The sequence below is a fragment of the Mustela lutreola genome, chromosome 15 (assembly GCF_030435805.1).
Source record: "Mustela lutreola isolate mMusLut2 chromosome 15, mMusLut2.pri, whole genome shotgun sequence".
NCBI lineage: Eukaryota > Metazoa > Chordata > Mammalia > Carnivora > Mustelidae > Mustela > Mustela lutreola.
In genome coordinates this window covers 10078200-10095283 of record NC_081304.1, presented here as the reverse complement: position 1 = coordinate 10095283, position 17084 = coordinate 10078200, and the positions used below count along the sequence as shown (strand labels likewise).

Here is a 17084-nt window from a genome sequence, read left to right as displayed (position 1 = left end):
CAAGAAATGATGTCTTGTTGTGTTAATGCTCTCTTGAGGATTCATATTTTGAGTTGAAGCCTCCTCTCACGGCATGTGACTCAGACGTCTATTTTGGCAATTTCCAAGGGGGTCTTTGCTTGGTAACGTGTGTTTTGTAATTAGTACAACAATCAGCTGGGAAAATAATTCCTTTGAATTAAAAAAAAAAAAATTAACCCCAAACAGAAAGCTTATGAAACCTCATGTTCAGTTGGAAAATTAAATAATTACCACTAATTTGAGAGGAAATACATGCTCACCGTCTTACACAGATTTATTTCTGATTCCAAAACTCGACTAGGATACTCTACTTCAGCACAGTTTGACCAAAGAGAAGAACATAAGTCAATGAGTGTCAAATAATTTGAGTATCAGAAATAGTGGGAGAGCCTGCCATAAGCAGTGGGAGAGGAACACACCGGTGAGTAGCGGGGACTTCGAGCACTTTCTCTGTACCCTATAGTAGCCAGGGTTAGGATAACAGGAAGCCCTTAGGCCAGCAAAAATGGCACCTGTGAAGATTGTTTGGGTCTCTCTGAAGGCATGGTTTCAGCAGGGGCTGAGGTTACAGGAAACTACCCAAAATTGTCCACTGGGTACGGAAAACCAGGTTAAAATAAACAGTTCTACCCCTTACCTACTCTATTGTACCTACTATACTGTACCACATAGAAGTCAGACTATTTTTTCCCTATCTCAGATGGTGACTTCCCTGAATTAGTCAGGTAGATTATCATATGGATTATCGTAAGAATCGTTTGTGGGGGTTTTCTCCTAGGCCTTTCATTTACACACCTCTAAGCTTACCACAAATGATTCTGCCCATCCCTTCAGCGATGCAGTTTCCTCCAATGCTTTCCGTATTTTTTTTGACTTCTTGCCAACAAGAAACCTGTACTCTGATCTACCAAACCACATGAATCTCTCTTCACAGTCTACCAATTGGACTGTTATGTAACAGCACAGAAATGGCAAATATTACTGCCTGATATTTCTTAAGTGCCTCTCCAATACTCATTCGTTTCTACCTGCTGAGAGCTACATGAAAGATTCTTCTATTATCTTTTATAGATGAGAGCACTGAGGGACGAGTGCCTAATAAAGTAGCTAGAGATATCTTCTAATCAACAGGGTTATAAATCTCAGCTCTTAGGATGTCATCTCTTACTGTAAAGATAAGAACTAAGTCAACCTTAATATGATTCTCTGAAACCCAAGGTTGGCAGTCATCCTTCCATGGAAATGTGTTTTATCCCTACCCATTCTTCTGAAGCCCATCTTTCTTCTTATGAACCTACATATGCACAGGTTCTGTGAAAGTCGATGTTCAAAACACTATAACCTTTTACACACATTTTACCTATGTACCTTCTCCTTAAGGAATTCACATTTGTTATATTTTATGATAGAAATTACATTCCCAATTTTTGAGTCCATTATTCTACTATGGATTCCATTAATGAAGAACAAAACTTGTCTACTGAGCTCTTTGAGTCTAGAACAGTGACGCTCAACCTGGAGGTGAGGTGATTTTCCCCCCCCAAGGGACATCTGACAATGGACACATTTTTGACTGTTACATCAGGGGTTGGAGTCTAGTGGACAAAATGGAGGGATGTTGCCAAACACCCTGTAGGCACAGAACATCCTCCCACAACAAAGAATTATCTGGCTCAAATGTGAAGACTGAGAAACCCAGGTCTAGGATATTCTGTACATTTACAATGATTCTGTTGAGGACATTTTATGCACCTCCTCAGTAGTACCATAAAAGTTATAAAAGCTATATGCATATAAAATTAAATCTATCATTATTAATATATCAGTCTGTCAGATTAAGTAGACTCAATTTATATGTCTTATATTTTATTCTCTCAGAAGGCTGAATGGTTTATAAAGGACACAGATTCATAATTTAGTCTTAAATGTGACTCTTACAGAAAACGGTTATAATAGCAATGAATTCCATTCATTTTTTAAAAAGTTTTTACTTAAATTCCAGTTAGTTAACGTACAGTCCAATATTAGCTTCAGGGGGACAAAGGGATTGAACACGTGCCTAGAACACCTGGTGCTCATCCCAGCCAGTCCCCTCCTTCATCTCCATCACCCATTTCCCCCCATCCCCCCACCCACCCACCCCCCCTCTGGTAACTACCAGTCTGTTCTCACATTTAAGAGTCTCTTTCTTGGTTTCCCTCTCTCTTTCTTTTTTTTATCCCCTTTGTTCATTGGTTTTGTTTCTTAAATTCCACATATGAGTGGAATTTATGGTATTTCTCTTTCTCTGGCTGACTTATTTTGCTTAGCATTATCCTCTCCAGCTCCATCCACGTCATTACAAATGGAAAAGCTTTGTTCTTTTTTGTAGCTGAGTAATATTCCATGATGTATAAATGCCACTTCTTAGAAGAAGATTTAATTTTTTAAGATTTTATTTATTTACTTGACAGAGAGAGAGAGCAAGCGCACGCACAAGCAGGGGTAGGGGCAGGCAGAGGGAGAAGCAGGCTCCCTGATGAGCCAGGAGCCCAATGAAGGGCTCCATTCCAGGACCCTGGGATCATGACTCAAGCCAAAGGCAGACGATTAACTGACTGAGCCACCCAGGTGTCCCCGTTCAATTTTTTTAAAGAAACAAGTGTTAAGCATAAACTATATATCAAGTAATGTTCTAGGTGAGTGAATAGTTGAGGATGTAGCTGTGATTAAGTTGTAGATCAATGTTAGGTTATTAATGTGGGTTTTATATTTCCTGTAGATTATATCATGTTACACAATTATAAAAACAGTTGTATTTCAGTTGAAATTAAGTGAAGTATTTTACATAATGTAGGAGAGAAATAGGAGAGAAAAATATTGAGAGAAAAGAGTTGATTATTCATTTTTCACCCAGTTAGTTGAAACTGGCGTTTAGTAATACATCATGCACAGAGCAGACCTAGTTGTAAATCCAATAATAGTATTCTGTTCTCTCCCTATGATTTTGAAATGAAACTATGAGGTCAAACAAGACACCTTCTTCAAATCTTCTGAAAGTACTTATTTGTAATGGAAACAACACAGAGAACTAATTGTAGGACATGTACTTTATTTAAAAAATCAGTAAGTTGGCGACATCTTAAGTGACAAATCATAACATCTCCCATATTAAAATAAAAGAAAGCAGAAACTCTTTCTCTGAAAAATAAATCCTTGCTGCTCCCCATATCTCTTCCCATCCTTCAAGCATTTTCCTACTCCATTTGACAGCAGGGATCCCTACAAATGGGATACATATGGTTTCCACTCCTTCCCACCCTGTTCCTACCTGTTCCTGGACTCATCAAGCATCTGATTCTAGGACGCTATTGAGACATCTTTTATCAGTCACCAGTGATATCATGTTGCCACAACCAGTGGTCAACTCTGCCTTCTCCTCCTGACCCATCATTAATCTGTGACACAGATAACTCCCTTTTCCTTATCATACTTCCTTTACTTCATACCCCTTCTGGAGGTTTTCTTTCAACTTCAATCAGTTCACCTTCTTGGTCCTCTTTATAGGATCTTCCTCATCTTCCTAACCCCAGCTTGGGTTGCCCAAGAGCTTGATCACTGTCATTCCTCTCTTTTCTAACTATTTTCACTGCCTTTCTGGTCTCACCTATGTTCATGATTTTATGAATAAGTACATACTATATATGTACTGACAACCTCTACTTCTAGACCTCTCCCCTCAATTCCAGAGTATTATATTGTCTACCTGACATTTTCACTGGGTTGCCAGAGAGAATATCCAGTTATCACAAGAATACCTCAACTTCTAAATCCCTTCTCTCCCAGTTCCATTATCCCAGTAAATGGCACCAGTATTTGCTTAATTACTTATGTATGTCCACATTTTTATGACCAGTTCATTCCAAATGTTAAGACTTCTCGATAGATAAAAATGGGCATCGAGTAAGAAATGTGTTCCCTCCCTGATCCCAGACTTAGAAGAAGCAAGCATCAAGCCAGAAAACAAAACCAGTTTCTCAGAAAGAGATTTAAGCTCTAGCTTTGGAACCACTACTGAGGTTGTCAGTGGTCATCTAGAGGCACACATTTTCCTGGAACCCAAATGCAATGATGTTGGGCAAGATGCTGTTTGCCTTAGGTATAGGATTACATAGACAGGGTGTGTGTTTGCACAGAAAAATCTTTACGGCGATAATAGAGCACCTACAGCTAAGAAGAACATACTTGGAAGAAGTTGTACGAGTCCGGGAGGTGTGAGTAAGAGAAAATCCAGCCTTCTGGAACAGTAAGAAGTTTAGGGGGTCATTTGTGGCCACTTTGCGATTTGGGGAGATCCTTGTTGTTGAATAAGGTCACAATGGTCTGATCACAAGACAAAGATGTAGATGGGCAGGGAGGAAGGCTATTCCTTCTCGATGCTCGTATTCTGTAAGCTGCCATTGGCAAGACTGTCTACTACGTGTAGGCATGGGAACCAGTTAAAGAAAGTGTTGATTCACTAGAGTGAAGCTGAGAACTCACTGGCCTTTGTGTGTGGTGAATGTGTCCGGAAAAGCAAAGAAGGATGAGATTCTCCTGTGGGGTTTCTCATCTCCATGGTGGTAGGTGCTGACAGCTTCAGAGGGGGCAGGAAGGAGCAAAGAGAAAGGAGCCTGGGATGCATAGTTGCAGTGCTCTGAGGAGATGAAAAGGACACCAGGTTTGGGTCTGAACCTCATTATGTGGAACTAAGGTAAGACCATTTAGCGGGTTACAGAATGATCCAAGTCTCAATGAATTGCTTGTCTGATCTTGAGCTCGTTCTTGCTTGCATGTATGCCTGCTAATAGGCACCTGAAGGGTGCTTCCTTTGGCTCTTAAATGCCCTACCATCTATGGCAGGGAATAGTCTTTTTTTCTCTCATATAATCTCTGGGGAGAGCTGCACCGAACAGATTAAGAATGTGAGTGCCATTTATAGATCAGTGAAGGGAAGTAACGTTCGGGGAGAGAGAGAGACTGAAAGCATGATGACTTAGCCAGCTGAACATTACTTGTTGCCGGGGGTTGGGTTGGGGTGGGGTGGGGTGGGGGCGACATAGAAAAGGATGAGTCTTTAACCTCCGGTGGAAACAATCATTCATAAAACCCTCTTTTTTGAAGGTCTCTGTCACCCTTCTACTGTTTCAAAGTGACAACAAAGTGGCATCAAGAATTTGAAAGACCGTGTTAAAACATGCTGTCTTTGATTTGTAATTCATTGCGTCCTTACCGCTAAAAATAGAGACGGAAATACTGGAAAGTCGTGCTAGGAGAAAAAAAAAAGCTGCTAAAAGTTAACTCCAGTACATGATAATCCTCTCAAGCTGTTAAGTCTGATGAGGTACAAAACCCCTGAGCCTTCTAACTTTTTAAGGTTTTCTTCGACTCCTTGTTGTCTTTCGATTTGCAGTCTGTACCGTCGCTATGCAGTAAAGAGCCATCTGTTCCATTCCGTGCCTTCGGCATCCCATTTGGCCAGGCGAAGGAGCAGAGGCTGAGATAATACAAGTCATCTACCTGGAAATTCCAAGATTGCAGAGGTGCATGGCCATGGCACATAAACATGCCTTATTGATGAAACTCCTGAAGCTTTTCTTTTAAAAGCCCCTTTCCCTGCTCTTTCTTTGATTTTAATGAGCCTTGACATAATGCTGAGAGTTTAGGAGCTAGGGATAATATCCCCAGAGGTCCTAAAAGCCCATGATCCTGCAGGTAGAGCCCAAATTGGCTGCTTATCAGAAGCACGACCTTCCTGAGTTACCTAGCTTCTCTCTGCCTCCTTTTCAGACACCTGTAATAAGGTCTGTCTCTGAGATATCACTGAGTCTCATTTGATAGGGTATCTGGCACCCCGTGAGCACAAGCTACGTGGAGACAATGGATACTGGCTCTGTGTTAGAGGGGGGGAAACTGGTGTGGACATGATCGTGGATTAAAAACTAAGCTCACAGTAATATCTCAAATGACTTCACTCCAAGGAGCATATCCTCCGGTTTTCAGGCTTGAGAGAAGTCCGGCTGATTGCAATTTTGTCATAAGGAAGATAGGTTACTGTTGCATTGTCAAAGGTATACCAGCCTCCACCTGCTTCTGACTTGGTTTTCTGACCAGCAGTATTGAACATTCAGACATCCGCATTCTAGCCCTGGGCCTCACCTCTTTGAGGAGCCGAGTTTCTGCAGCCCAGTGATGCGGGGCAGGTCAGGGAAGATATGTTGGGCCGGCACGATGGGTGATGAAAGTCAACAAGAGAGTGAGGGCCCAGGATGTACTTTTGTGTAGAGCTAGTTTAATGAAGACAAATCAGTCACTTCACATTTTGATCTCTTGCAATCAAAACTTCTGTCTCTGTCATGGTCGCAGGAGTAGCTTCAAATCAGCTGAGGCAAAGTTCCTAGTTTGTCCAAGTGCTAAGCTCCGGGTGAAAACTCCTGACATTATGGGACACCTACTCGTTGGCAATGCTATCTGATTTAATTCTCTGAATTACCCTTTTTAAAAGGAGGAGATCAAAGACAGAAAATAACTACTCTGAATTCAGCTAGGTACGTGGTAGAGATGAGATGCAAAGAGAAATCAGTCTGACTCCAGTAGTCAAATCTAACAGATTAAGGCAAAGGCACTACTTTGTTTCCATTAAATAAATAATGTATCTGGAATGATAGATTGTGATAGGAACCTGATAAGGCCTTTCTGAGACCAGACCATCAGAACCTGAGTTTGGTTCACCTATAAGAGACCGTCTGCCCAATCTCACAGTAGGACTCAGGGGCATCTTGGAGCACAAGGGTGAACTGATCCAGAGGCATCTCCTGCCCTTGGAAACTTCCCTGTCAACCATTACCCTGGGTTTCTCTATTTTTTTTACTAAGAAAAATCCCATGATCCAGGCTGAGGCTGTGTGTGTGTGTGTGTGTGTGTTTGTGTGTGTGTGTTTAGTTTAGGGCATGCACAGAAATACAAAATGAAAATAAAAACAGATCAGCGAAAATTTTTTAAAAAGTGCAACAAAAAAATCTCAGTATGATCTTTCCTATTTCTGTGACAATACGGCTTATAAGAATTTTAAAAAATCAGACGACTCAAGTGTGTTTACTTTAATGAGACAATGAGTTCTTTCAGACACTTTATTTTTAATCCTCTTGGCCAGTCTTTCATTATAATTCACCTTATAGATTTGGAGTAGATGCTATTTACTAGTTAATGAAACACGACACAAAAATCCTTAAATCTTTGAGCAAGAGACCTTAAGAGTTACATGGTTGAAACTTCCTAACAAGTTCAGAAAATGTCTATTCTTTAAGCTGTCATCCAAATTCTGAGTAGAGAGTCCTGATCTTTTTTTTTTTTTAAGATTTTATTTATTTATTTGGCAGAGAAAGAGAGAGATCACAAATAAGCAGAGAGGCAGGCAGAGAGATAGGGAGAAACAGGTTCCCTGCTGAGCAGAGAGCCCAATGCAGGGCTCGATCCCAGGACCCTGAGATCATGACCTGAGCTGAAAGCAGAGGCTTAACCCACTGAGCCATCCAGGTGCCCTGAGAGTCCTAATCGTCACTCAATTATTAGAGATACTAACAATAAAAATATTCTTCTCGATGCAGGTATTAAATTTACTTCCCTGTCCATCCCACACCCAGACCCCCACCCTACCTTCTGTGGCATCACACAGCAAATGTCTTTCTCTCCTGATGAATAGAGATGTCCCATCTCTGAAATTCAGCCTATGAGCTTCTTGGAGCAGAGGCATGTGATGACCTCAGTACAATTAGTTCACATACAGGAATATAGTTGGTACTCAGCAAAGGTTTTGAACACATGACTCTATTATATTTCTTTGATGTTTTCTTCTTTTCCACTTCCTGCTGTGCTCCACATCTTACCTTGATAGTGACTTCTAAGGAGGAAGATATCCAGAGTTGAACATCACATTTCAGGTATGAATTGTCTCCAGTGGAAGAAACTTTGACAACTTTCACTAGAAATTCTGTGTGGGTGAAACTATTTTCTTTGCATCTTTCTCTTGATTTTCTGGAAGAGATACGTTTTTAAGCTCATTTAATCTTTCCTACTGCTCACCTCTTGCTGACCTTCTGGGCTTGAGACAGATCAGCTTTGAAGGAAATCATGTGCTTATATTTCCATTCTGTGAATTACTTTGATCTCTAGAGCTAAAGGCATTGACCCTACATGAGGGTCCCTCTGCTTCGGGTTTTGAGATGGGTCAATCCATAAAGCACCTAAGGGGTTCTGGAACACACCTTATGGGACTTACCCAGTATCTCTTACAGTTAGCTCTGCCCTGAACTTGTGCCCAGCTGTAGTGACTGAATTTCCTTTTTTTCCCCTGTGATCAGGTCCAGAGATCCACTTTCATCCTGATTCTGTTTCTAATAGCTCCTCTTCTCATTAAGGTTTCAAACTTGAGTAGTAGAATGTGATGAATCTCTTGTAGTCTTTTTTTCCCCCAACATTTATTCTCTGTGTGACCCTGGATGGGGCTACTGAACTAGTTCAGCTTTAACTCTGCATCCTTAACATGGGGTTGATGCTGATAACTGGTTGTCAGAATTTGGGAAAAAATTAAAACAGATACATGGACATAGAGTGCCTGGCACTTAAGATGTCTTTCTTTTCAGGCTAAGGGTTGTATCTGACCCTCATCTTTTCTCCGTCTGGAGTCCAGATCCTGAACCCCGGCTCCCCATCTAGAGCCCAGTGACTTTGGGCATTCCCTCTTTAATATGCCATACTTGCCTGCGGGAACCCGTACCTGCTGCCTTGTCTCACTTCTCTTAAATTCCCCACTTCTGTTTGTTCCCTTCCTTATTGTCCCTTGGCCCCTCCGTTGGTGGCTGATAAGTGATTAACTGTAATTCTTTTCTCTCTTTACTCTCCTCCAGCAGCTCAGCTAAACTGTGTCCTTCTGCAATTGCATACCTGGGTTTGCCTCCAAGCACAGCCTGTGCCCCACTCCAGTGGCAATCCTAAGTCTTTAACTTTGACCTTAATAGTCTGGCCATTGTATTACCTAGATCTGCATATATCTGATTTGATACTTGGAAGGATCCTTCCATCTTCTCCCTAAGTTAGTGCTCACAGCCATTCAAGGTGACCCTTGTAGCCTCCTAGACCCACACATACTGAGAGCAAGAAGCTATGGCAGCTGTACTCTACCACCAGCTGCTTGGTCAACGTTGGCCAATACCCTCAAGACAGAAGACTCAGGATATGCTATCATTCACCTACAATGTTACAAGATACCTCTCCATAGTGGAAGGTGCTACTTCTACCTAAACTCTCTGGCCTATAATGGGTAATACATTCTTCTCACAGGCCCTCAAGACAGGAGGCTCAGTGCATAGCACAGGACCACAAGAGAAAGATGCCAGGGTGGTCAGAAGATAGAAGACAGGAGCGAGGGGAGTGTCGAAGCCATGACCTTTATAGGGATTTGTGCGGGAAAGGCCAGGCAGGACAGGACGCATAGGTTAGGCTTGGCTAGTGTAAATAATTTTGGTGGGCTTGGGGCTATGGGAGTTTGACCTTAGCAGCTCGATACCTGGCCGTGGGATAATGAAGGCAGAAGAATATTGCCTCCTTGAATGGACGGGCCAGATGGAAGAGATAGGGCTGTGCATCAGTTGGTTTTTATAATCAGAAGCATGTTCCAGGCTGGGTCTTTTGTTAGTTGGAAGAATTCCCTAGCCCTGGGAGGGGAAGTCTCTCCCTAGTCAGCCAGAATGTTGTGTTGTTTTGGTTTGGTTTGGTTTTCTTTTTAAGATAAGATATCAAAAATACACAGACAATGTAAAAATATTTACAATACATAGATCTTCTTTCATCTCTGATTTGACCTAACAAATAGACTGTCCTCAGTCATTGGTTAGGGCATGAATGTCTCTTAATTTTACTGTTGTCTGCCTCTACAAAAAGCCCCTTTTGTTTTGGGTCCCTCTTCTCGACACCCATCCTCCCATATCTAATAATCACCATTACTCTATGAGAAGGCAGATCTCTGATCAGAGTTTGAAAGTGTCCTTGAGGAGAGTAAGCCCGTGTCCTGTCTTTCCCAGTGGAAATGGCCTTTTCCTTCTTAGAGGGATTCGTAAACAATCAAGAGCGTGTGTGCAGGGGAGGTGGGAGAACTGATTTTCTAACTCACAGATCAGGAATCAGACTGACACCCACACACCCTCCTCTCCAGGGCTGAGACTTTATGATTAGGACGGAGCCCTCCATAACAGCCAAGCTACTGGCTGCACAAGGAATTCATACCGAACTAATCTGTGTTCTTTGGATCCAAGCAGTAGGAAGCGTTATCCTTGCTGCTTTCCTCAGGATGCTCTGTGACATCATCCACACTGGATTGTTTTTCCCTTTGTGTTCAAACACTGGCTTCATTCCAAAGGGCGTCCAAAGCCAACAAGCCCACCCACGGACGGTGTAATCTCACAATTGGAAACATTCCTCTCCATGAAAAGGCAGCGCCCAATAAGCTCTCATTGACAGCATTCCCCAACAACCCCCCACTCCAGCTCTGAATTTCCTTTGGTCTCCTTCCTTGCTGACACTTCTTAATGGTTCGATGAGGTGGGATTATCTTGGTATCCTGGAGTGCACATCAAGGGCTGATCTTATCTGTAGAGTGGGTAGATACATCTCAGGAAAGCTTAAAAACAACCACAGATGCTGAAATGTTTCCCTACAACCCTGGTGTTTGGACCTTCAGGAATAGTACACAATCTCCCTGATTTTAGAAGATCTGGCTTGAGCCTTAGAGACAAAAAAACATGCACACCCAAGAGCATGACATTCGCCTTTATGCACCACTTATAACCTGGTTCTGGAGCCCTGGGCTGAAGCCTACTTGTTTAGTCAACATCCTCATTGCTCTAAGTCTTAGTTTGTTAATTTACAAAACAAAGGATACAATAAAACTTGCTTCTTGAGATGTTTGTTAGGATGAACGGAGGACGAGGATGACCGCTTTGAGACCTCTTAAGAAAAGATCCAGCTGGACTGAAGGGAAGATGTCATTAAAAGTAGAGGTGGAAAGTACACAGAGAACCCTCGATTAGCATCACAAATTGCTTATTGGCTGGACCTTCAAGGTGGCACCACACTGAGCTCCTTGGTGGTCCTCTGACTTCCTGGCCATCCCTGTTTAGATACCTGAGATTTTTATTAGTGTTGGTCTACTGAACTGACAGTAAAATCTCCTTGGGGAAAGGGATGAGGAAAATACGCTGACACATGGGCAAGACCACAAATCCCAATGTGTTGTTTCCATACGAAGAGTGTTCTTTGATTCAGATGACCAGGATAGAAGGCATGAATGGCATTGCTGGGAAGAGCAAGTGGAGATCAGTATTGCTTGATGACACAGGCATAGATCTTGTGTTGCCAAGGCAAGCCTGGGTCCAAGAACCCAAGACCCAAGGAGAAGTTCTGCGTTGGTGGTGGTGGAGAGGAAGGGGTGGGGCCTTTGGTTTTCACGAGATTTTAGTGCCATTTAGCCAACTATGAATGACTAACAGGACAAATACTCCCTCAGCCTATTATGTTTCCTTTCTTAAATGGTTGTGGATATGGAAGCTGGCATGAGGCTATTCACAAGTTGTTGAAAATCCGCCTTTGAGGATTGGTTTGTAATTTTTTTTTTTTTTCAATGAGGGCATCCAATTTGTCTCTCTACAAAGTTACATGAAATTTGGAAGTTCAAATGCCAATGATGTTTACATTTCTCAGTTAAAAACCCAGTATGTCTTCCTCTGCTCCTAAAGTCTATGAATGGAAAAAGCTATTTTAGTTCATAGCATATTCTTTCCATTAAGATTTTAAATTTCTGCAGTACTGCCAAGACTCATCTGTTGAATGAGTTTTTTGTAAATGTTATCTACCAGACATGGGTGCAAAGTGGCATTTTTAAGAAGTTGAAGCAAAAGGTAATTATATTACCAGAGAAAGCATTCATTTCCACCCCCTCCTCCAATCAGTCTCAAATAAAAGGAGACCATGTTGGCGACAATTAAAATTACATGAATAATTTTTGATAAAATCAGTAGCTAAAAATTGTTGAATTTTCAAAACACATTGGAAACCTTCTTACATATAGCTATGCTGTGTACATTTTTGGCAAAGAATGAATTTGGATTTGGATGTGGGAAATCTATTTGTTCAAGCCAAGCACCACTTAAATTTCCATAGGCAGATTATCTGCTGGATGAATTAGCCCAAGAAATTAAAGATAAAAATTCCTAAACTGCCTTTTGCTCAGCTGCCCAGAATGTTCCCCTTGATTACATCCTGCCAGTCTGATAGCTTGAATTCAGGGAACAGAAAAATCATTTTAATAGCCTGCAAAGTACAGAAATGGGGCATTCTTTCCAGAGCATATGATTTATTCAAAGCCAAATGCAAATCGATTTCTCATTGCTTTCCTCCTGTGACTTATCTATAGCAACATCTCCCTTCATTAGCTTAGAAAGTCAAAAATTAACCACAAAAGTGAAATGCTGGAGAAGCCCCTTTGCATGTTAGAGGCTGGGAAGGTCACAAACCCAACCACATTTCTTTTGGATCTACAGCATAATGCCACTTTGTTATTCTATCACAGATACTTCCGCGCTCCCGTGGGTTGACCAGATATCTGTGGTATACTGGGCATGATGGAGGCTCCTTCAGGGCAGTAACCATCCTCAAACTGCTCATAATAGCCCTCACAATGCCTCAGATATAGTTGAATGTTAATCGAACTGAAGAATACACAAAACTTGTTTCCACGATTTTTTTTCCCTAGCTCATTACAGGCATTAGTATAGTTTAGCTAAATTAAACAGTCTCTTACAATGAAGGTTCAAATATCTTAGCATGTCCCACAATGAGCTCCCTAGTGCCCATCAAGAAAAATAGACTTGGAATAAAATCACGTCTCTTTTTAAGAGAACTATTACTAATGGGCGTCACTTCTGTTTGCATAGGCATTCACAGATAATAGAATCAAATCTTCCAACTCAGGGTAGGATGATTCATTCTGCTTCTATAACACTGTAGTAGAGACAGAACTATAACTTGTGGAGAAAATATGAAAACTGACATACATAGAAATTTAAGAGTCTATCAAATGCTCTAACTTCCATCAGCTACTTAAATCTTCTATTATCTGCAGTAAGTGGCAATGCTTTTTTGTCAAGTGCCCTTGAAAAGACACAGAATAGAAAGCGAATCTCTTGTGATAGGCAACACCAAGCTTAAGGTACTGCCTTAATAGGCTATCTAACTGAATCTTCCCAGGGAATTCTTTTGTCTTGCATTTTAAAGACCTTTTCTCAATGTATCTGTATCCACAAGGGACAGTGGAAATTGAGATAACAGCCAATAACAGTTGCTTTATTTTCCTCCTCAATGAAGATGTCCTGAGTTTTCATTTTGACAGTTTAAGGTAGAAAGAAAGTCGATTATTTAAAGGGTAAAGACCTTGTAGACACTATTCAGGCCGTTCCCAGTCTGGCAAATCATATGTATCAGTTCAGTGATTCCCAGAAGACTGAATAGGACAATCGATAGATTCTCTGTAAATTGCCAAAGAGGACAATTTGCAGGCAGTTTACTCCAAATGGGAAAATGCCAACAGAGATAGGACTAGGTTTTCTTTTGGAATACCATAAATACCAAACTTGAAGAAGGTAAAAAATCATGGCACTTATGTTTTTCATAGATGACTTTTGTTTTGGAATGCCCAGCTAGGTTCAACCAAAGCAGCTTCTGAACCATTTAGAAAGCGAGGTGGGTCACTAGTCCATAATGACTCCTATTCCTAATGATACCCGTGGCTTCTCTGGGCAGCTCTGCCATGCCTCCCTAAAGGTTATGTCCAGACAATTAGATGCTAGAAGGGAACTTTTAAACAAGTCTGGGAAATTGCCCGTCTAATAATTTATGGTTAAAGAAAATGGCAGCCTCTCTCTCATCGTTTAGATCTGTACTTCAATGGACTGTAGTCATAACTAGAAGCACTGAAATTAAATACGTATTAAGCACCAACACCGTGAAAGGAGACTTGGGGACACAGCTCCCTTTAATCTTCATGGAAGTTGTATGATTTGCAATTTTCAGATGGGCAAATCATGGCTCAAAGAGTTTGAGTGACTTTTGCACACGTACCTAGTCTCACTAAAGATTAAACAGATATCTGAACTCCATCTCAGTGTCTCCATTCTTGAAACTCTAAGGTAGTAGATCTCTATCTTGAAGATAAATAGGGGGGCGCCTGGGTGGCTCAGTAGGTTAAAGCCTCTGCCTTCGGCTCGGGTCATGATCCCAGGGTCCTGGGATTGAGCCCCGCATTGGGCTTTCTGCTAAGTCTGAAAGCTGAGTTGAGTAACTTTTGCACACGTCTCTGTCTCTCTCTCTGTCTCTCTGCCTACTTGTGATCTCTCTATGTCAAATAAATAAATAAAATCTTTGGAGCACCTGGGTGGCTCAGTGGGTTAAAGCCTCTGCCTTCAGCTCAGGTCATGATCCCAGGGTCCTGGGATTGAGCCCCACATCAGGATCTCTGCTCAGCGGGGAGCCTGCTCCCCCCCACCCCGCCCCGCCTGCCTTTCTGCCTACTTGTGATCTCTGTCAAATAAATAAATAAAATATTAAAAAAAAAGATATATAGGAATCAGCTGGGGCTGGGGGGGAGTGGTGGTGAAGGGATCAAAATTATTGTGTTGAAGCACAATGGTTGCAGGTGTAACGTGCTCTCCTAGAATTTTCCCATTGGGTTGGTGGTAGACAACACTTCAAGAAACACTACTATACTGTATTGCTTGGCAAGGTGTCTTAATGACGTTTTGGAGTTCATGAAAATGAATTATTAAGAACTGGCTAGGGCCACCTATGAGGCAAATCTACATCACAAACATCTGACCTCCCTTCTCCAATCCACTCATTTCAAAGGACCATTTCCCTGGGTCTTAAAATCTAACAACATGGGCCTGAAAGTAGTGAAGTTGCAAAATAGCACAACTTTTAACATTTTCTTTCCAAAGTTATTGAAAATATTAAGATAAAAGAAAGATGCCTAAAACAGACTTTGGGATAGCCAGCCAAGAAATGAAGGTATTAACAGTTTAATATGTTTTGGAATGGGGAAGGGAGAAAGGGGGGCACTGAGAAGAAGGATTGCATCTGATCCCTGTTTAATTTTAACTCTGCTTTATGTATCCCTGATTTGTTACCAAGTGCTTTCATGAATTCTGCAATTGGTCTCCAGTGGCCAAATCTGACCCGATTCCCTCTCCATCCCCAACACCCACCCCCCCTTGTTTTAAATGAGATCTGGTTTTACTTAGATGAATTAAATGTCACTATATTTGTTTCTGTGAATTGTTCCAGCAAAAATTACAGCATCCATGTCTGACTTTAAACGTCTGTAGGACTGTCTGCCTCTCTGGGCTATTTATAGTTGCCTTTTAAAGGCCCTAATAAATGCTTTTAGATTGCTATTGGTTTGCTTTCCCTTTGTGGAGACTCAGAATTGGTACCAACTGAAATTACCTGTTTTTTCCTCTTTGCTAAAGCAGCGCATGTTCACTGTAAAATATAAATAAGGAAAAAGAAGAAAAAGGAAGAGCAAAAAATATCAGACCAAATAGCCACAGTTGACATTCTGTCATGTAGCATTCTGTTATTTAAAAAAAAATACATATATATATATATATATGTATGTATATATATATATGTATGTATATATGTATGTATATATGTATACATATATATGTATATATATATACATATATATATATATGTAATGCAAGCTGTTTTTGTTTTGTTTTGTTTTGTTTTAGTCCTGTTTTATTTTTTTTCCACCTGACGACATGTTTCAAGTTGTTTCTCATTCTACTCACGCACTTTTAACTACTATGTTAAAAGTAACGAGTAATGTTCTGATTGTACCATTACCTATGAAACAATCCTACACTTATTAGACGGTGAGGTCAGGGCCAAAATTTGCTACTACAAATATTGGTACAAATTAGTTACACTAGTAACCATCACTATGCTCATCCAAGAGAATTTCTTTAGGACAAACTGCCACAAATGGAGTTTTTGGATCAGAGGCTGTAACAAACCCCTAGACTATTGTCACTTCATGCCGACTTACCTCCAGAAATAGCTCAAATTAAATAGTACAATATATATTATATTTGAGCATATCTTTAACATGACAATATAATTACATGTATCAGTGTTGGGAGTACCACATGGCTAATAATTCAGTTGTTGCTTTAATAAACTTTACAAAATACTTCTTAGTGCCAAGCTCATTTTCCTTCCCAACTCCAGATTTCCAGAGTTCTGCAGCATGATTACAGGAATTATCATACTAGGGAAGCTACTAACCTGAAGTAAACAGTATTTTTTTTTTTTTTAAACTATGTGTGAACTGGTGGCTAGGACAGGGGATAGACAAGGTTAATGGAAGGAACCGAGAGCTGATGTTTGCAGAACTGTCAGCATTGATGTTTTAACAATTTTAGGGATTGTTAAATTCTTTTACTGATTCTTTTACTGTAATGAAAATCTCAGTTAAGGATGTATTCGCTCATTCCTTCAATGTCTATTTAGTGAGTACCTGAAATCCACGTGTTTCTCTGGTGCTGGGGATATAGTGGTGAAGAAGGCAAGGGGATCTTTCTTCGTGGAAGCTATCATCTATTCCGTGGGGTCGTCCTGCCAACAAACAAGTCATCATCCAGGCATGGCAAACATTTTGAAATGAAAATCATGTTTATGATTCAGAAAATAAGGACGTGGGGGAGGATTTTCGCTTAACTCCTCATCAGACATGGCGTCTCTGAAAAGGTGACATTGAAGAGGAGACTTCAGGGATGATAAGAAGCCACATGGGCAGAAAAGGAAGTACAAAGGTCCTGAGGCAGGAAAAGCCTTGTTCATGAGAGTGGAATTTAGTGGATTATTTTTTTTCTGTAAAGAGTCAGATCACAAATATTTTGGCCTTGTGAGCCACACTGTTTCTGTTGCTACCA

The 17084-nt window shown here is 40.9% G+C and overlaps 1 protein-coding gene across 13 annotated transcripts in view; it reads left to right on the top strand.

The window, feature by feature from the left end:
• KCNJ16 (potassium inwardly rectifying channel subfamily J member 16) overlaps nucleotides 1-17084 on the top strand; it is an 88135-nt gene that overhangs the window by 58424 nt on the left and 12627 nt on the right. The window contains exon 1 of one of the 13 annotated variants that reach the window (XM_059148736.1): nucleotides 78-442. The exons of 11 other annotated variants lie outside the window; for them this stretch is intronic. The gene's annotated coding sequence lies outside the window, so the exon portion shown is untranslated. Of the gene's footprint in view, nucleotides 1-77; nucleotides 443-4542; nucleotides 4754-17084 lie in introns of those variants that run through there. One more of the 13 variants, XM_059148738.1, reaches the window with a different exon arrangement.